This window comes from Eurosta solidaginis, chromosome 1 (genome assembly GCF_040869045.1).
Source record: "Eurosta solidaginis isolate ZX-2024a chromosome 1, ASM4086904v1, whole genome shotgun sequence".
Lineage (NCBI taxonomy): Eukaryota > Metazoa > Arthropoda > Insecta > Diptera > Tephritidae > Eurosta > Eurosta solidaginis.
The window spans coordinates 175,726,326-175,748,430 of record NC_090319.1 but is presented as its reverse complement, the minus strand read 5'-3'; the positions used below and the strand labels follow the sequence as shown (position 1 = coordinate 175,748,430).

The 22,105-nt window shown below is 37.4% G+C and overlaps 1 pseudogene; it reads left to right on the top strand.

Moving 5' to 3' along the window:
- Window positions 1–902: 902 nt before the first annotated feature.
- Window positions 903–22,105, top strand: part of LOC137238670 (uncharacterized) — a 38,613-nt pseudogene continuing 17,410 nt past the window's right edge.

The following is a 22,105-nucleotide window of genomic DNA, read 5'->3' as shown; positions in this document are numbered from 1 at the left end:
TTAGTGCTATTATGCGCATAAAATTTTCCGGCCGCATTGATTGTATTGCTGCAATTATGGAGTGCTCAATTTGTACGCGCATTGAGCTTTGAGTATCACGCAATTCACTCTGGTCATCCAAGAGGAGAGATCCAATCTGAAAGATTACTAACCCTTATTTCTTTCTAATTTCTTTAATTAATTAGTAATTTACCAAATAGTTTTCCGAATCACTCACTTCGCTTTTTTTTATTAGTATTTTTTTCTTATTTATTGCCAGTAAATTTTCAAAAATATTTTATTGCAAATATCACGAGATTTACAATGAAAATATAAAAAACCACCAAGATAGGTGTTCAAAACACAACAAATATTGATAATTTACAAAAATGTTTTAATTTCCGCGCTTAAACAAACAAAGAAAACGTCAATAATAAACAACAGATGATTTTGACAGCTGAAATGTTACCAGTGTTGTTAAATACATGCAGGGAAATGGTAACCGAGTTTGGCGTTCTTTTCGTGCTCGCTTAGAACAGAACGCGGCTATTCAAAGCAATAACACTAACTCGCTTATTTTATCTACCCCTCGTGAAGTCGGCTAATTTATAAGCGACTTGAAAGGTAGTGCTGAAAGTAGAAAAAAGGGCTCTATTGTGAATGAAGTCCTAAAACACACCACGGAAATTTTTTGACATATAGAACTATCGCAGCCAACTTCACTCAAAAAGCGCAAAACAAAAAAAAACAGAAATTGTGGAAATATTTAATTTTAAATTAAAATACACCGCAAGCCAAGCATTTCTTTGGTGGAGAAACATTTTTTTTTTGAATTGGTTCAAACTCAAAACGTGTTCTAATACGTCGATCGCTATTGTCGTGTAAACATGGTATCAGAAAATTAAAAAAAAAAGTCTTAGTTTATGGCGGGTTACATTAAGGCTTTACTAGACAACTGCATCAAGCTGCTTCCTAAGGAAAAATATTCACAGATTGTTACTTTATCTCATTATACATTATCTGATTTGCATGTGCCTGCTTGGTATAGACCCAAAAGCGCCTAAATTTGATAACTCTGGTTTTGATTCCGATATGCAATGATGATAACTTCAATTTGAATGATGTACAACATGAGTTGAGTAAAAGTGTTGAACATAGCAGCAATGTAGCAGTCAAACAGATTTGCGATACGCTGAAGGAGTTCAATTTGGATGTAAAGAACGGCAAACGTTAACTACGTACACCATCTCATTACAAGCCGGTACAGAAGGTCGGTGCCGTATGTCCCTGGAGCACATTATTGCGGGTATTCCTTGTTTAGAAATTTTCAATTCAAATGAGGAAAAGTTTATCAAAGAGAGTGAAATGCATGTTAAGGATGTTAAGCAAAGAATATTGCGTATAGCAACGAAATTTAATACGCAGCTTTTTATGTTAATTTAAAGTTGCTCCTGCTACAGAAGGCATGTCTTACATATGCCACATACGCGGCACATTATTATGTGGAGCAGAAGTATGGAAGTTGCTTAAAAGCGATTTACACGGGTTGCCGTTGTCAACAGGTTGTGATGAAATATATGTCTGGTATAGTATCACAAAAGAGTTGCCTGTTGGGACGTGCAGTTGATTGTTTCTTTCAAGTAGCCAAAAATTGGGATAACATCGATAGTTATATCGAACAATTTAATGAAGAGTCTGAAATTGCGCAAAATATGAATAATGAGTTAGTAAAAGTCTTGAATGGAGGTAAAATTTTTTGGAAATTGCTTTGATTGTTCGCTGGTTTTACTTTTTTTCGTTCTTCCGTAGATGATCTCATTGAATTGATTACACCATTGGCTAATGTTGAACATTTGATGATATCCAGCTGTAAATTTTATGACAACGCGATTGAATGTATTATGAATTATGAGATTGCGACAGATGAAGATGCAAAAAGTGAGCTGCTACCCCGCACAGTGGCGCCTTTGAGTTTTTTCTTTGCAAAAATCATAACTTTTGAACCAATGAAGATATTTTAAAAATTTTAAATGCAAATGAAAGCTAATTATTTGAAGTTTTACCGTGTGAAAGCTCAGAATGTCACAGATACAGGGTGCTTCAAAAAAATTACATAGAAATCTTATTTTTCAGTAAAGTAACAAAATTGATTAGTAAATCTCTTTTCATTGTTGTGATAAGAAGTGAGAAACTTATTTTATCTTAACATAGTCATCGTCACTGGAACCATTTCTGAGTTATACGCATCTGTAAGATCTTTTTGTGTTCTTACATACCTCATATATGATATGACTGGATCAGAAGAGATAGCTAACATGTTGAAAAGGTCTTCGTTTTGTCGAACTCGTGATACTTTTCAGGTGTTCATACATCTATATCTTTTGTAGTCCTAATGGTAAGCACTGGTACTGTATTAAATCTTTTCCATGTGCTAAAATTGTATGTACCGTTGGTGTAAGTTTCTTCTCAGGTTACTTTTGATGCAGCAACTCTGTAGTTTTAGATGAATATTCTCCAAATTTGGGTCCATTAACTGGTTCATGGCAGTTTAAAATATTTAAAATTACTCCCAATTTTTCACAATATCTCTATCAACTCCGTTATGCGAGCAGTCTCTTTATCGTTTTCAAAAAATCTGCTTGAGGAGTTACCATCATTTGTATTTCCGTATCCATACTCTGGACAGTCAACTCTAACTGAGTAAATTTTAATCTCTTTATAGAATGCATCCTGAATTATTTTTTTCTCCTGTTTTGTTTCTCCTTACATGTTGTATTGTCGTCGAAAACTTCTCCTTGTTGTGGTAGTGTATAAGCGAGCTTCAAAACAAATTCCATACATATTATCCTAGCATGCAAAGGAGATATTCCATACTCATAATTTAGTTCGTCAGTTATTGAATCATCAAGATTTTCAAGACTCCTTCTCGTATTTAAATAATATCGGGCGGCACAATATAGTTGATGACGGACGTGGATTTTTCCAATATTCTGAAGCTTCATCTTTTAGTCGTAATGGAACAATAGAAGCCATAAACATATAACTATCTGTAATTGTTTCATCGTCTACATTTATTCTTTGTTTATATGCGCTTTGTCCAGATGATCCATCACAGCCCCACTTAGTTATCAATGCTAGGTTAGGTTAGGTTAGGTTAGAGTGGCTGCCTCCGCTGTCCCAGCGGAGACTCACGTAGGCCGTTGTGGCCCGTTGTGCTACCACGCGGGGGCCCCTATTTCCTGTTATCCTACTTTCGAAGAAGAGGAGAGTTTAGACCCCAGTGAGGCTAAACCAGCGCGTTTGCCTAATGAAACGCAAGATATCGTTTGGGTATATAGATTCAAGCTCCGAAAGGCACCCAAAAGAGTGTCTGTGGAGGCATTGGTACCTGGTTTTTGACAGTGCGGGACAGTGACACAGATAGTGCTCAACGCTTTCTATCTCCTCCTCGTCCCTACAGCTGCGGCAGAAGTCATTTGTCTGCAGGCCCATATAGGCACCGTGAGTGCCCATGAGACAGTGAGCTGTAAGAAGGCCCACTAGTGGGCTTATAGAGATACGGTTTAACAATATCACCGATCGCGATCTCTTTTCATCCAGCTTAGGCCAGATTTGCTTGGATATACTACATGTAGGTTCCCTCGCCCATCTGGCGTTTGCCTGATCCGTGAAAAGAGATCGCAGGTGGTATTTGCAAGTGTTTAGAGGAGGGCTGGCCCAAACAGCGGAGGTTGTTGTTTGCAAGTTGGTGCCTTCCCTAGCTAGCTCATCCGCAGCGCAGTTTCCTGAGATGTCACAGTGGCCAGGAACCCATATTATGCTTAGGTTGCAATTTTCAGCTAGTTTGTTGAGGGTTTCTCTGCACTTCAATGCCACAAGCTGCCTATGGTAGTCATACACACACTGTAATACTGATAGATGGACATAATAAACTTCATTTTTATGAAGAAACAATGACTGGGCTCGATCCGGAAGGCGAATGGAGACAAACGCATATTGAAACAAATTTTTTGAGAACAAAAATGCAAACTTATAAATGCAATTAATTTATTAGTTTGATTTAAATGAACTCATTTATACTCAGGTGAAACAAAATTAAAGTATTTTTAATAATAGCGCATAACCATAAAAATGAGCCGTTCCTTTGTAAAATTTCACAAGTATATTTTTGTATGCATCGAATTATTTAGATTGATTTTAAAAATCACGGTAGGTTACTCGATGTAGAGAATTATTCGAATTAGAAAAGAAAACGATGGTTTTATTATAAACTGGACTCATGTCAGTATTATTATTAACAAAAAAACTATAAAAAGAAATCTAATTTTTTGCCAATTACTTAATTAAATTTTTTCGAATACGGTATTAGGAATGCTTGCTTGAATGGAAATACCTATAGCTTAACAAAATTGCAATAAGTTCAATGATTTCGAAAATGTACTTGCGCCAGTTTTAATAAATGGTTCAAATATTGTATCCACACATACTTACGTAGGTGCTAACTAATTCTAATCTCTTATTTAAATAATTATATGTGAGTGCATTTATTACAGTTTAAATTATGGTATTTAATTTTATTTTCTGCTTATCATTTTTGATTTATAACTTATTAGTTTAACAGCAAGATAACTTTAAAATATACAATATAAGTGAGTATTTGTATATAAATTTTTTTTGCGTTGTGCCGTTTTTCATAATTTTATTATTTTTTGTAAGGCTTGGCAACTTTATGTTTAGCACCTTTCAGGGCACCTTTGCGCGCACCATTTTCAATATTTTTGAATGTGCCTGTATATTTTGCTCGTTTTCTGCAAAGAAATATGGAAAGACATATAAATCATAAATCGAACTTCTAAAAGATTATCACATATTTATAGTGTTACTATTCGACTTATTCTGAGTTGGGAATAAACTTTAAAAAATAATAACAAAGCCCAAATATGAATGTAGTCTCGAAACAGTCCTCAAAAGATCCTAAAAACTTACTGAAATTCTCGCGCTATAGTCCGAAAGTCATCCTTAAAACAATTCTTAAATGGGCCCGAAATTACCCTGAAGGAACGAAAATGGGCCAAAACAGTCCTGAAATAGCCTGGAAATGATCCCGAAAATCTTCCCCCAAAAGACCCGAACACCACCCCGCAAACGGTAGCAAAATAGTTCCTAAATTATCCGGAAGTGATCCGTTCCTAGCTTGGAAAGAATCCCGAAATAGCCTAGAAAAGATCTCTGAACTATCCCGAAATGGTTCCAAACACAAGTCTGAAAATTTCTCTATGTCATTTTTACAAAATATTAAACTGAGATTACTCCGAAATTATACGGAATTCGGTCCGAAAGCAATACCGAAACTGGACACAAATTATCGAATAAGAGCCCAAAAATTTCGAACTGATCCCGCAATATTCCCCAGAATGGTCCCGAATACACTCCCGAAATTTTACCGAAAGTTCTAAACTATCCGAAAACAATAGCGAAATGTTTCAGATAAATAGTAAAAATGGTTCCAAAACAATCTCGAAATGTTACGAAGACGACCCGAATGGTGCTGAAAATAGAAGTTACAGTTCCGAAATTATACCGATATGGGCCCAAAAAACTGCGAATTGGTCTCAAAAGAATAGGTCGGAAAAAAACAATTAAGAAATGATTCCAAGAGCTGCGCAATGATCTCAATACAGTCAGGTGATTCCAAGAAGATTCCGGAAATAATCCCTGCATAGCAACGAAACTGCACGACCCATTTCACTGTGTAACCCCATTTAATTTCGTTGTCGTTTTTGTTGTAGTAGTGCTTCGCCCCATCCAATAGGTGCGACCAATCATAAATTGTCATCAATGTCCTCTAACGGAAGTCCAAGGATACTTGCGGTTTCAACAGGTGTGGACCATAATGAAAGGGGTGTTAGGAGCGTTGGTTCCACAATACAATTGAAGAGATGGTTGGTGTCATGTGGGGACACATTACAAGCAGGACATATGTTTTGTATGTCGAGGTTGATTTTGAATGGGTGAGAGTTTAACCTATTACAGTAGCCAGATCGAAGTTGAGCTAGACCCATGCACGTTTCCCTAGAGAGATTGCGTTCCTCCTCTGCTAGTGACCCACTTCGTCATAGCGATTTATTTCAGTAAGAGAATTCAATCTTTTATTTCAAATTCGTTAGCCACTGATTTGGCTTTGCAGTAGATAGTAAATCTTACCTTTTATTTAGCGTATTTCGACTGAGCGGTATATAAACGGATCGAGCTTGCCTTTTTTCTTCATATCGCCTTTAGCTTTCTTTGTTGTATATTCAGTACCCGCATATGCACTACCTGGTGTAGATTTTCGCGATTTGGCTGATTTTGCTGAGTAGCCAGACTACATTGCAAGCACCACCTAATGGACGATGTATACCCTTGCCACCGGCTATATATTTTGAAGTATTCGTTTTACCCGAGCACATATTTATGGCATCTGTTGCTTTACATTTGCGGCTTATAATGGGGTGTTCCTCTTTTGCTAGAGTTGAAAAATTGTTATATTATTAAAAAAAAGCAGTAATATTTTATAAAATCACAGTACCATACCATCACTGGAGTCAGCATCCATTCCACGTTTAGGGGCTTTCTTAATTGTAGTACCAGCGTCACCATCATCAACGGTTTCGTCGCTTGTGCTGTCACTGACATCGCCACAAGTACAGGTTTATCACTTATAATCAGTCTTCCATCTTCTTCGGGTAAATCTGAATCTGCTAGTATGTCATCAATGCTGCAATGAGATTCAGAATCTTCATCATCGCTCTTATCCTTCTCATTCAACTGTTTTCTATTTTCACGTCGCATTTGCTTCCGTATTTTTTAAGACGTCGATGTGTGTCTTTAACATCGCCTGGTACAAATTTAATTAATTCTTCAGCAGTGAAACTTTTGCAAAGTTTTTTCAACAAATAACCTATTTGTATTCGACAAAAGCGTTTGGTGTCTTTGGCCATAGCTGACATTCATTTAATCTTAAATTGTAAAAAAAGATATGTAATCAAACATGGCAAGCAATCTGGTAAGATACTTACAATTGTCTCCAAATGATTTTCAACCAATGGAGATGGCATTATTTTTATAAATGTTATTAAAAACGCTACAGCTGCTTCGGCTACTCTACGCACTTTTTGTACCAAAATTACTGAAATCTGCTCTATAACAAATAATTTGAATGTAGCACCCCTGGCGCCTTCACGCAACAACGGTAGCAACCAGGAACGTTCTGGCAGCACTTCACCCTTGCTATTTGTTAGTGCTATTATGCGCATAAAATTTTCCGGCCGCATTGATTGTATTGCTGCAATTATGGAGTGCTCAATTTGTACGCGCATTGAGCTTTGAGTATCACGCAATTCACTCTGGTCATCCAAGAGGAGAGATCCAATCTGAAAGATTACTAACCCTTATTTCTTTCTAATTTCTTTAATTAATTAGTAATTTACCAAATAGTTTTCCGAATCACTCACTTCGCTTTTTTTTATTAGTATTTTTTTCTTATTTATTGCCAGTAAATTTTCAAAAATATTTTATTGCAAATATCACGAGATTTACAATGAAAATATAAAAAACCACCAAGATAGGTGTTCAAAACACAACAAATATTGATAATTTACAAAAATGTTTTAATTTCCGCGCTTAAACAAACAAAGAAAACGTCAATAATAAACAACAGATGATTTTGACAGCTGAAATGTTACCAGTGTTGTTAAATACATGCAGGGAAATGGTAACCGAGTTTGGCGTTCTTTTCGTGCTCGCTTAGAACAGAACGCGGCTATTCAAAGCAATAACACTAACTCGCTTATTTTATCTACCCCTCGTGAAGTCGGCTAATTTATAAGCGACTTGAAAGGTAGTGCTGAAAGTAGAAAAAACGGCTCTATTGTGAATGAAGTCCTAAAACACACCACGGAAATTTTTTGACATATAGAACTATCGCAGCCAACTTCACTCAAAAAGCGCAAAACAAAAAAAAACAGAAATTGTGGAAATATTTAATTTTAAATTAAAATACACCGCAAGCCAAGCATTTCTTTGGTGGAGAAACATTTTTTTTTTGAATTGGTTCAAACTCAAAACGTGTTCTAATACGTCGATCGCTATTGTCGTGTAAACATGGTATCAGAAAATTAAAAAAAAAAGTCTTAGTTTATGGCGGGTTACATTAAGGCTTTACTAGACAACTGCATCAAGCTGCTTCCTAAGGAAAAATATTCACAGATTGTTACTTTATCTCATTATACATTATCTGATTTGCATGTGCCTGCTTGGTATAGACCCAAAAGCGCCTAAATTTGATAACTCTGGTTTTGATTCCGATATGCAATGATGATAACTTCAATTTGAATGATGTACAACATGAGTTGAGTAAAAGTGTTGAACATAGCAGCAATGTAGCAGTCAAACAGATTTGCGATACGCTGAAGGAGTTCAATTTGGATGTAAAGAACGGCAAACGTTAACTACGTACACCATCTCATTACAAGCCGGTACAGAAGGTCGGTGCCGTATGTCCCTGGAGCACATTATTGCGGGTATTCCTTGTTTAGAAATTTTCAATTCAAATGAGGAAAAGTTTATCAAAGAGAGTGAAATGCATGTTAAGGATGTTAAGCAAAGAATATTGCGTATAGCAACGAAATTTAATACGCAGCTTTTTATGTTAATTTAAAGTTGCTCCTGCTACAGAAGGCATGTCTTACATATGCCACATACGCGGCACATTATTATGTGGAGCAGAAGTATGGAAGTTGCTTAAAAGCGATTTACACGGGTTGCCGTTGTCAACAGGTTGTGATGAAATATATGTCTGGTATAGTATCACAAAAGAGTTGCCTGTTGGGACGTGCAGTTGATTGTTTCTTTCAAGTAGCCAAAAATTGGGATAACATCGATAGTTATATCGAACAATTTAATGAAGAGTCTGAAATTGCGCAAAATATGAATAATGAGTTAGTAAAAGTCTTGAATGGAGGTAAAATTTTTTGGAAATTGCTTTGATTGTTCGCTGGTTTTACTTTTTTTCGTTCTTCCGTAGATGATCTCATTGAATTGATTACACCATTGGCTAATGTTGAACATTTGATGATATCCAGCTGTAAATTTTATGACAACGCGATTGAATGTATTATGAATTATGAGATTGCGACAGATGAAGATGCAAAAAGTGAGCTGCTACCCCGCACAGTGGCGCCTTTGAGTTTTTTCTTTGCAAAAATCATAACTTTTGAACCAATGAAGATATTTTAAAAATTTTAAATGCAAATGAAAGCTAATTATTTGAAGTTTTACCGTGTGAAAGCTCAGAATGTCACAGATACAGGGTGCTTCAAAAAAATTACATAGAAATCTTATTTTTCAGTAAAGTAACAAAATTGATTAGTAAATCTCTTTTCATTGTTGTGATAAGAAGTGAGAAACTTATTTTATCTTAACATAGTCATCGTCACTGGAACCATTTCTGAGTTATACGCATCTGTAAGATCTTTTTGTGTTCTTACATACCTCATATATGATATGACTGGATCAGAAGAGATAGCTAACATGTTGAAAAGGTCTTCGTTTTGTCTAACTCGTGATACTTTTCAGGTGTTCATACATCTATATCTTTTGTAGTCCTAATGGTAAGCACTGGTACTCTATTAAATCTTTTCCATGTGCTAAAATTGTATGTACCGTTGGTGTAAGTTTCTTCTCAGGTTACTTTTGATGCAGCAACTCTGTAGTTTTAGATGCATATTCTCCAAATTTGGGTCCATTAACTGGTTCATGGCAGTTTAAAATATTTAAAATTACTCCCAATTTTTCACAATATCTCTATCAACTCCGTTATGCGAGCAGTCTCTTTATCGTTTTCAAAAAATCTGCTTGAGGAGTTACCATCATTTGTATTTCCGTATCCATACTCTGGACAGTCAACTCTAACTGAGTAAATTTTAATCTCTTTATAGAATGCATCCTGAATTATTTTTTTCTCCTGTTTTGTTTCTCCTTACATGTTGTATTGTCGTCGAAAACTTCTCCTTGTTGTGGTAGTGTATAAGCGAGCTTCAAAACAAATTCCATACATATTATCCTAGCATGCAAAGGAGATATTCCATACTCATAATTTAGTTCGTCAGTTATTGAATCATCAAGATTTTCAAGACTCCTTCTCGTATTTAAATAATATCGGGCGGCACAATATAGTTGATGACGGACGTGGATTTTTCCAATATTCTGAAGCTTCATCTTTTAGTCGTAATGGAACAATAGAAGCCATAAACATATAACTATCTCTAATTGTTTCATCGTCTACATTTATTCTTTGTTTATATGCGCTTTGTCCAGATGATCCATCACAGCCCCACTTAGTTATCAATGCTAGGTTAGGTTAGGTTAGGTTAGAGTGGCTGCCTCCGCTGTCCCAGCGGAGACTCACGTAGGCCGTTGTGGCCCGTTGTGCTACCACGCGGGGGCCCCTATTTCCTGTTATCCTACTTTCGAAGAAGAGGAGAGTTTAGACCCCAGTGAGGCTAAACCAGCGCGTTTGCCTAATGAAACGCAAGATATCGTTTGGGTATATAGATTCAAGCTCCGAAAGGCACCCAAAAGAGTGTCTGTGGAGGCATTGGTACCTGGTTTTTGACAGTGCGGGACAGTGACACAGATAGTGCTCAACGCTTTCTATCTCCTCCTCGTCCCTACAGCTGCGGCAGAAGTCATTTGTCTGCAGGCCCATATAGGCACCGTGAGTGCCCATGAGACAGTGAGCTGTAAGAAGGCCCACTAGTGGGCTTATAGAGATACGGTTTAACAATATCACCGATCGCGATCTCTTTTCATCCAGCTTAGGCCAGATTTGCTTGGATATACTACATGTAGGTTCCCTCGCCCATCTGGCGTTTGCCTGATCCGTGAAAAGAGATCGCAGGTGGTATTTGCAAGTGTTTAGAGGAGGGCTGGCCCAAACAGCGGAGGTTGTTGTTTGCAAGTTGGTGCCTTCCCTAGCTAGCTCATCCGCAGCGCAGTTTCCTGAGATGTCACAGTGGCCAGGAACCCATATTATGCTTAGGTTGCAATTTTCAGCTAGTTTGTTGAGGGTTTCTCTGCACTTCAATGCCACTAGTGATGAGGTGTTACTGCATTGCATTTATGGCAGCTTGGCTGTCAGAGAAAATTGAAATAGAATTGGTTACCTGCAGGTTAGCAAGATAGCAGGCTGCTTCCCAGATAGCTATGAGTTCAGCCTGAAAAACACTGCAGTGATCAGGTAGGCGAAAGCTCTCGCTTAGATTGAGCTTCTCCGAGAATATCCCGCTGCCGACTCTGTTGTTTAGTTTAGAGCCGTCTGTAAAAACGGAGATTTCGTGTTATCCCGGCTCCACGCCATTTGCCAACTCGTCCCTCTCTGGGATTCTTGTGGAAAATTTGTTGTCCCAGCAAGGGGGGATGTTGTATGGTCTAATTTCAAGAAGGTTTCGGGGACTTGCTTCAGGATCCGGGTGTGACCAAACCTGCAATCCCTCCATGGTTCGATAGCGTTGAGCCTTGCCGCGTTGCAGGAGGCACAGTATCTACCATATAGATCAGTTGGGAGAAGGAATAATATGGTTTCAAGAGCTTTGGTGGGAGTGGAGGGAAGGGCACCGCTGGTGAGCATTGCCGCAATCCTCTGCTCTCTCGTTACCTTACTCTTGTTAGATTCGATATCGAGTGCCGTCCACCATACGGTGACGGGGTAGAAGAGTATGGGTCTCACCACTGCCGTATAGATCCAATGGACTATGCGTGGCTGGAGACCCCACCTTTTTCCGATTGCCGACTTACAAGCGTAGAGAGCCATTGTGGCTTTCCTGGATCGTTCCTCCACATTTCGCTTCCAGTCAAGCTTCCTGTCTAGAATAACACCGAGATATTTAACCTCGGTAGAGAGTTTGATTTCCTTCCTGTTTAGGGACGGGAGGGTAAATTCCGGTATACTGCGTTTGCGGGTAAAAAGCACCATCTCAGTTTTTTCACTGCTGATGCTGAGTCCGCATTCCATAGACCATGTGTTTGTTAGATTAAGAGCATTTTGCAAGAGTTCGCCAAGCATCGGAAGGTTCCATAGTAGAGGAGAAAGAACGCCCCCTGGGGGGTTCCTCTGTTGGTATACCTTATTAACGATGAGCTGCCCAGCTCAGAGATAATCATTCTCTTGTTTAGAAGGAGCTCGACGAATTTCACAAGAGGCTCTTCCACCCCTAAAGAACGTAGAGATTTTGTGACCGCTGCTGGGAGAACGTTGTTGAAGGCTCCTTCTATGTCGAGAAAGATACCCAGCGTAAATTCTTTAAAGGCAAGACCCTTATCTATCTTAGTAGTGATAGCATGTAGAGCTATCTTTACGGATTTGCCCTTAGAGTAGGCGTGTTGGTTGATGGAGATTAGTGCCTTATTTGCCGATCGTCTAATGTAGGCGTCCAGCAATCGTTCTAGAACTTTTAGCAGGAAGGAGGTCAGACTTATTGGTCTGAAATCCTTTGGACTGTTGCCCGATATCCTGCCTCCTTTGGGTATGAAGACTACCTTTGCCTTGGTCCATTCCGTGGGGATATAGATCAGGTTGAGGCAAGCCTTGTAGATTTTAGCTAGCAGCGGGCTTATAAGATCGCTTGCAGCTTGCAATTCAGCGGGAAATATTCCATCCGTTCCCGGAGATTTGAAGGGTTTAAAGGACTTCATTGCCCAGACTCTCCTTTTTCGCTTACAATGTGGTCCAGGAGTTGAAATGGCCCTGGGTTAGATTGCGTGTTTAAGATGTATGGTTGAGATCTGCAGCCCGGAAAGTGAGTGCTGATCAGGGTTTCGAGAATTTCCGTACTAGAAGTGACCCATTCTCCGCTCGTTGTGCGAATGCAGCTTGGAGGTATGGGGTTTTTGGAGAGGACCTTTCGTAGGCGATTGGCCTCTGAGACTTCTTCGATGTCATTAGTGAAGTTCTTCCAGGAGTCCCTTTTGGCGTTCTGGATTAACTTTTTAAAAGATTTTAAGCCGTCCTTATAATGGGACCAGATTCCCGTGCGCTTAGCCTCGTTAAAGAGTTTTGTGCTGTTTTTCCTCTGCTCGGAGATTTCTTGGTTCCACCAATAGGGTTTCTTTTTACCCCTCACCTTAACCTACGGGCCGGCTACTGTGAAGGCAGCGTTACAAGATTTGGTGATAAGATCTACTGCTTCTTCTATTTTTGATGATGAGTCTAGCTTACCCAGAGAAGCAAATGTTGTGTCTAAAGGAGGCGCTTCATCAGTTGTTAGCGGTAGGCTCGGCCTACCGTGAGGAGCGTTCTTTAGGAGAGTAGAGGATAGGACTTTTTCATAAAGGTTCCAGTCCGTACGTCTCCTATTCGTGTAAGCCACCCTAGGCGGTGTACGCAAGAGCAGAGTGAAAATGATATACATATGATCAGAGTAGGAGTTTTCGTTGGAAACTCTCCAATTTTTGACAAGGTCAGAGAATGCCCCAGAAACTGGAGTAACATCTAGAACCTTCTTCCTGTTTGAGGTGATGAAAGTTGGTTTGTCTCCAGAGTTGCACATACTTAGATTGTTACTTATAATAGAATCAAAAAGAGACTCACTCCTATTGTGAGATGACGTTGACGTTGACGTGTTTGGACGTGTTTTGTTAGCTTCGTATAAATATTTATATTAATGGACAAAAAAGTTTTTCCTACTGGTTTTAATTTAACAAAGTAATCTTGTGTTAATAAACCACATTAAACAAAACAAAATAAAAGGAAAGATAGTGACTTTATTAACTTTTTACAAGTGGCGGGAGGGAAGGCAAAATGCCGCCTTCTGAGTGTAAAAAAATGCATGGTGAAAATGTTACAAATAGACGATTCTATTCCATGTTCAGGAGGCTGCGGCAGCTTTTTCTGCATTAAATGTAGTAATATGAAAAGACAGGAAATCAAATTGCTGAGTGAAAACGCAAATATTAAGTGGTTTTGTAATCAGTGCACATTATGTGATACAAATACGAAATTTATTGAAATCAAACATTTGATAGAAAATTGCGATCAAAACAAAATCGGAAAGAGAGATATGAAAGACATAATTGAAGAAGCCTTGTTTAATAAGATTCAACAGCTGAAAACTAGTCTGATTACAGATTTCAACTCATTGCTTGAGCATAATGTCGAAATTAAAATTTGCCAAATGAAGAAAGATATATTAACAGAGCTATCCAAAACATTAGAAAATAATAACGAAAAAATAAATACCACTCTACAAAATGACCAATAGCAAAAACAATAACAATAAAGTTACATATGCTGAAGCTGTAGCACAAAAGGAAAATAGAATTGTTATTAAACCAAAAGATAAAGCAAAGAAAAATAAACATACAAAAGAAGCATTAAAAACAGTGATAGAGTCAACCGAATGTCATGTGACGGGAGTGAAAGAAATAAACAACGGAGGGATTGTAGTTAAATGCAAGAATAAAGAGTCATGCGAACTACTGCAGAAGAAAATAGCGGAACAAATTGGAAAAGAGTTCGAGGCAGAGAAAACTAAAGACATGAGAGAAATGAAGAAAATATTTAAAGTGATAGGTTTAACAGAGAGACTAAGCAGTGAGCGCTTAGTAGAATACATTACGAAACAGAATAGTATATGTGAGGGTAAAGAGTTTAAAGTTGTAAAGATTTTTGAGAACTATAGTCGTAGAGAAGAATGTTTTAGCGCACTTGTTGACGTTTGAAAATATTTTGCACCAAAAGAAAATAAATATAGAGTGGGACTCTTGCATTACCATTGAGTACGTAAGAGTATTTAGATGCTTTAAATGTTTAGGTTTTAATCATAAGGCTGTTGAATGCATTAACAAAAAAGCATGTAGTAAATGTGCATGAAATCATGACTTAAAAGATTGCTCATCAAGTATTTTTAAGTGTGTAAATTGTTGTGAGCTTGTACATAAAAAACTATTAGAAGCGGATATACACCATACTGCCTTTAGTCAGGAATGCCCCGCATATAAAAGATATATTGAAAGTAAATCTAGAACAAGAAAGTAGCAATCAAGAAATCAATATCCTATTTGTCTTTATCTTAATATTAATAGTATTTTAGGCAATAAAGAGGAACTCGAAGACTTATTGAAATAAAAAATCCAGCTACAATATTATGTGCTGAGACATGTACCACTGAAATTTCAAATTCAGAGTTAAATATACATACATACTTACAAACTAGTGCGATGCGATTCACATAGTAGACATACTGGCGGTGTGCTGATTTACGTACATAATTCAATTGAATATAACATTAAATTCAACAAAGCAATAGATACAAATCTTTGGTGTATTTTTATTAAATTGAAGCACTTCAACCCAAAATGGCAAATTGGAGTGATTTATCACTCTCCTAGTACAAGTGATGCCGATTTTATTAACTATTTGCGCAACGTCCTCGGTAGTACTTGCGAACTGTCAGATAGCAATATTCTTGTAGGTGATTTTAATATCAATTTGAATAATAGCTCAACTTATAGCATTCAACTAATTGATCTATTTAAATCATATTCAATGAATCAAAAAGTTGATTTTGATACCCGTATAACTGAGACATCTAAAACTAAAATTGATTTACTCTTTTCGAATACTGACGATATAGTATGTGAAAAGTTAGATGAACACCAAATATCAGATCATGAAACCATCCAATTTAAAATTAAAGGCAGTCCTAGGTCAAAAATGAGAAGCCTTAAAAAAATTACTTCTTGGGAGTATTATAATACGGAAGCACTGATTAATCAATTGCGCTTGTGCGATTTTAGCAACTTTAATAGAATTGATTTAGAGTGCAAAGTAGGGCTGGTTAATAGCAATGTTTTAAATGCCATGCGAAACTTAACGTATGAAAAGGTAGTACACTTAAAGTTAATTAGTAAATGGTATGACAATGAGATAGCCAACATGAATAAATATAAATTAGAACTTTATAAACTAGCTCAAATATTCGGAGAATGGGATGAGTATAGACACATAAAAAAAGAATATAAGAAGCTGGTAAAAATTAAAAAAAATTAAGCATATGGAGCATAAGATACAGATGAATAGTAAAGATAGTAAAGCGATGTGGAAATATTTGAAATTCGCAATAAGTAGGGTTAATGAAGACTCTTATTTCAAGAAAATTTTGATAAACGGCACAGCATATATGAATGAATCTGAAATTGCTAACAATCTAAATAAATATTTTGTTGATAGAATTGAGGATATTTGCATTAATATAGAAGAATTTTATACAGAAGTAAATTTTCCTATTCACTTATATGGGATTTTTAAATTTGTAAAAGTTAGTACAGACGACGTCATCAAAATTGTCATGACGTTTAAATCTAAGCGAGGTGATAAAAAGCTGTTATCAGATGGTGTTCTTAAAGACATGATATCATATCTGAGATACCTCTATGCGCAAATCATGAATGAAAGTTTAAGTAGTGGCATAGTTCCGGGTATTTGGAAAACTTCTACCATTGTTCCAATCGAAAAAGTTAATAACACAATAAAAGAAGAGGAGTTACGTCCAATAAATACACTGGCCAGTGATGAAAAGATTTTAGAACTAGTGTAAAAAACCAGTTGGTTCAATACTTGGAAGAAAAAAATATACTCATACCTCAACAATCAGGATTTAGAAAAAAAAAAATTCCTGTGAAACAGCTTTGAATATGGTTTTAGCTGAATGGAAAGAAGAACTTAATAATAACAAGTAAGGAAGGTTAAGTTCGGGTGTAACCGAACATTGCATACTCAGTTGAGAGCTATGGTGACAACATAAGGGAAAATAACCATGTAGGAAAATGAACCGAGGGAAACCCTGGAATTTGTTTGTATGACATGTATATCAAATGAAAGGCATTAAAGAGTATTTTATGAGGGAGTGGGCCAAAGTTTTAGAGGTGGGTGCCATTTAGGGATATAGCCATAAAGGTGGATCAGGGTATAAAATTAAAGGTTTTAATGAGTATTTTAAAAGGTAGTAATCCTTAGTTCCATAGGTGGACGCCGTTTCCAGATATCGCCACAAAGGTGGAACAGGGGTGACCCTAGAATTTGTTTGTACAATATGGGCATCAAACGAATGGTGTTAATGAGTATTTTAAAAGGGAGTGGGCCTTAGTTCTATAGGTGGACGCCGTTTCGAAATATCGCCATAAAGGTGGACCAGGGGTGACTCTAGAATGTTTTTGTACGATATGGGTATCAAATTAAAGGTATTAATGAGGGTTTTAAAAGGGAGTAGTGGTTGTTGTATAGATGGTCGCCTTTTCGAGATATCGCCATAAAGGTGGACCAGGGGTGACTCTAGAATGCGTTTGTACGATATGGGTATCAAATAACAGGTGCTAATGAGTATTTTAAAAGGGAATAATCCTTAGTTCCATAGGTGAACGCCGTTTGGAGATATCGCCATAAAGGTGGACCAGGGGTGACCCTAGAATTTGTTTGTACAATATGGGCATCAAACGAAAGGTTTTAATAAGTATTTTAAAAGGGAGTGGGCCTTAGTTCTATAGGTGGACGCCGTTTCGAAATATCGCGATAAAGGTGGACCAGGGGTGACTCTAGAATGTTTTTGTACGATATGGGTATCAAATTAAAGGTATTAATGAGGGTTTTAAAAGGGAGTGGTGGTTGTTGTTCGAGATATCGCCACAAAGGTGGACCAGGGGTGACTCTAGAATGCGTTTGTACGATATGGGTATCAAATAAAAGGTGCTAATGAGTATTTTAAAAGGGAATAATCCTTAGTTCCATAGGTGGACGCTGTTTGGAGATATCGCCATAAAGGTGGACCAGGGGTGACCCTAGAATTTGTTTGTACAATATGGGCATCAAACGAAAAGTGTTAATAAGTATTTTAAAAGGGAGTGGGCTTTAGTTCTATAGGTGGACGCCTTTTCGAGGTATCGCAATAAAGGTGGACCAGGGGTGACTCTAGACTTTGTTAGTACGATATGGGTATCAAATGAAAGGTGTTAATGGGTATTTTTAAAATGGAGTGGGCCTTCGTTCTATAGGTGTTCGCCTTTTCGAGATATCGCCATAAAGGTGGGCCAGGGGTGACCTTAGAATTTGTTTGTACGATATGGGTATCAAATGAAAGGTGTTAATGAGTATTTTAAAAGGGAGTAGGCCTTAGTTCTATAGGTGGACGCCGTTTCGAAACATCGCCATAAAGGTGGGCCAGGGGTGACTCTAGAATGTGTTTGTACGATATGGGTATCAAATTAAAGGTATTAATGAGGGTTTTAAAAGGGAGTGGTGGTTGTTGTATAGGTGGTCGCATTTTCGAAATATCGCCATAAAGCTGGACCAGGGGTGACTCTAGAATTTGTTTGTGCAATATGGGTATCAAACGAAAGGAGTTAATAAGAATTTTAAAAGGGAGTGGGCCTCAGTTCTATAGGTGGACGGCTTTTCGAGATATCGCTATAAAGGTGGACCAGGGGTGACTCTAGAATGAGTTTGTACGATATGGGTATCAAATTAAACGTATTAATGAGAGTTTTAAAAGAAAGTGGTGGTATTTGTATATGTGAAGGCGATTTCCAGATATCGACCAAAATGTGGACCAGGGTGACCCAGAACATCATCTGTTGGATTCCGCTAATTTATTTATATATGTAATACCTGCCAAGATTTTAAGGGTTTTTTATTTCGCCCTGCAGAACTTTTTCATTTTCTTCTACTTAATATGGTAGGTGTCACAACCATTTTATAAAGTTTTTTCTAAAGTTATATTTCGCTTCAATAAAACAATCCAATTACCTTACCATGTTTCATCCCTTTTTTCGTATTTGGTATAGAATTATGTCATTTTTTTCATTTTTCGTAATTTTCGATATCGAAAAAGTGGGCGTGGTCATAGTCGGATTTCGTTCATTTTTCATACCAAGATAAAGTGAGTTCAAGTAAGCACGTGAACTAAGTTCATTAAAGATATGTCGATTTTTGCTCAAGTTATCGTGTTAAGGGCCATGCGGAAGGACAGACGGACGACTGTGTATAAAAACTGGGCGTGGCATCAACTGATTTTGCCCATTTTTACAGAAAAGAGTTAACGTCATAAAATCTATGCCCCTACCAAATTTCAAAAGGATTGGTTAATTTTTGTTCGACTTATGGCGTTAAAAGTATCCTAGACAAATTAAATGAAAAAGGGCGGAGCCACGCCCATTTTGAAATTTTCTTTTATTTTTGTATTTTGTTACACTATATCATTACTGGAGTTGGATGTTGACATAATTTACTTATATACTGTAAAGATATTAAATTTTTTGTTAAAATTTTACTTTTTTTAAAAGTGGGCGTGGTCCTTCTCCGATTTTGCTAATTTTTATTAGGCGTACATATAGTAATAGGAGTAACGTTCCTGCCAAATTTCATCATGATATATTCAACGACTGCCAAATTACAGCTTGCAAAAGTTTTAAATTACCTTCTTTTAAAAGTGGGCGGTGCCACGCCCATTGTCCAAACTTTTACTAATTTTCTATTCTGCGTCATAAGTTCAACTCATCTACCAAGTTTCGTCGCTTTATCTCTCTTTTGTAATGAATTATCGCAATTTTTCGGTTTTTCGATATTTGCGATATCGAAAAAGTGGGCGTGGTTATAGTCCGATATCGTTCATTTTAAATAGCGATCTGAGATGAGTGCTCAGGAACCCACATACCAAATTTCATCAAGATACCTCAAAATTTACTCAAGTTATCGTGTTAACGGACGGACGGACGGACGGACATGGCTCAATCAAATTTTTTTTCGATCCTGATTATTTTGATATATGGAAGTCTATATCTATCTCGATTCCTTTATATATGTACAACCAACCGTTATCCAATCAAACTTAATATACTCTGTGAGCTCTGCTCAACTAAGTATAAAAAGGCGATAATAGCAGTTTTCATTGATCTTAAAAGAGCCTTCGAAACTATAGATAAAAAAATATTATTAGGAAAATTGGAAGGAATTGGTATTAGAGATGTTGAACTGGATTGGTGTAAAGATTTCTTAACAAATCGCAAACTAAGAACAGTAATTGGTTCGATAATATCAGACGAAGTGGATGTTAAGATTGGCTTACCCCAAGGCTCTGTTCTTGCACCAATTTTATTCAACATTTATATTAATGATATAAATTCTGTTTTGAAATTCAGCTCCATAAAACTTTTCGCTGATGATGCTCTAATTTCTATAAATGGCAAAAATGAAAGTGATATAAGAATCAAGTTACAAAGTGACCTAAACGCACTTTATATCTGGCTGTGTACAAACAGACTTAAAATTAATATAGAAAAAACTAAATACATGCTTATTTCAAGAAAAAACATTGCTAATTTTGAAACTATTACTATAAATAATATTGAAATAGAAAAAGTAAATACGATTAAATATTTGGGTGTTCAGATTGATTGCAAATTAAAATTTGATGCCCATGTTGACTATTCAGTAAGTAAAACAGCAAAAAAATTATGGTTTATTCAAAGAACTTGTAAAAACTTAAGTAATTATTACAAAGTAAAGGTTTATAGATGCATAGTTGAGCCTTACTTTATTTATTGCTCAACAATATTTTTTATTATGAAAGATTCGCAAATTGATAAGTTGCAAAAAATGCAAAATAAAGCAATGCGCTTTATTTTAAGCAAACGTTATGATACTCCTATAAAAGACATGCTTCTAAGTTTAAATTGGATGAGCGTTAAACAACAAATATTCTTTAACACAATGATATTTATGTATAATATAAAGCACGGAATTTTGCCAGAGTATCTCAGAACAGGTAGTACATTTAATTACGAGGTCCATGATATAAATACAAGGCAGAGAAATAATTTTAAATTGCCAAATTATAAAACAGAATCGGAACAAAATAGTCTTTTTTACAAAGGGTTGAAATACTTCAACGAACTACCTGAATATATAAAAAATTGTGATAGAAACTTATTTAGCAGCCGGTTGTATGACTACACCAAATCTAGGCCGATTAAATGATATAGTCGATGAGATTTAAATGCATTAGTGATACATGTGTCATAATTAAAATTTTTTCTTTAATTTAAAAATTTAGATTAAGTACACATGTTAATTAATGCAATCATATTTTTATGTTTTGAACCAGGCTCTTAGAGTCGTGATAAATAAATAAATATAAATATATAATATATATTGTTAATGTCGGTAGAGCCCCAAGCATTGTGATGTGCATTGGCATCGGCCTCAATTATTATCGGGAACCCTTTACTGTGGGCCTCCCGTACCGCTTTGCAGAGCCGGTCCTGCACAGAAGTTGGGCGATCGTGCGATAGATATGCGGACATCAGCCAGATTGTTTGCCCCTGTAGCTCGAGGCTAATACAGGTAAAGTCGTCGTCGCTAAAAAGAGATAGTAAAATAATAATAGAAGACAAGATCTGATTCTACCTGTCACGGCCGGTGTCACCAGCCGGTATTCCTTAGAAAAGAGTCCACAGACCTTGCTGCCAACGACCCAAGGCTCCTGGACTAGAACGACGTCCTCATACGTAGTGCTGAGGCGTAAGATTAGGGCAGCCGAGGCTGCCTTAGAATGGTGCAGGTTTATCTGCAGTATCTGCGCGCCCGTTACGGTTCGTTTGCGGCATCGACGTCCATCCTCTGCTGATCCATATCGTCGGATGCCTCCACTACGATAGTATCGTCGAATTCGGCATCCGACGGGTCGGATTCCTGCAGAAGCTGCTCGTCCATGCCCGTGAAGAACTGGCCCGCAAACTCAGATACCGAGAGTGTATCGCTCTCGGCATCCGGAGTGCTGCGTGCCAGTTCGATATCGGCCCCATGCCCACTCAAGGTGTTGCATGGGTCCGTGAGATTCATTGTGGCGGTTGCGGATTCGCTCGAGGCGGTATCCCTGATCACCAGATCCTCCGGCGCGGTGGCGGTCCCTTCCCCAGTACCATGGGCAGCAGATCCACTCGGGGTGTTTCTGTCTGACCCCTCGCCCTGAGGTACAGGCTCACCCTCGTCCGGTGTTTCCTCCTTCGCACCATCCCGTCGAATTTTCAACGTGATGGA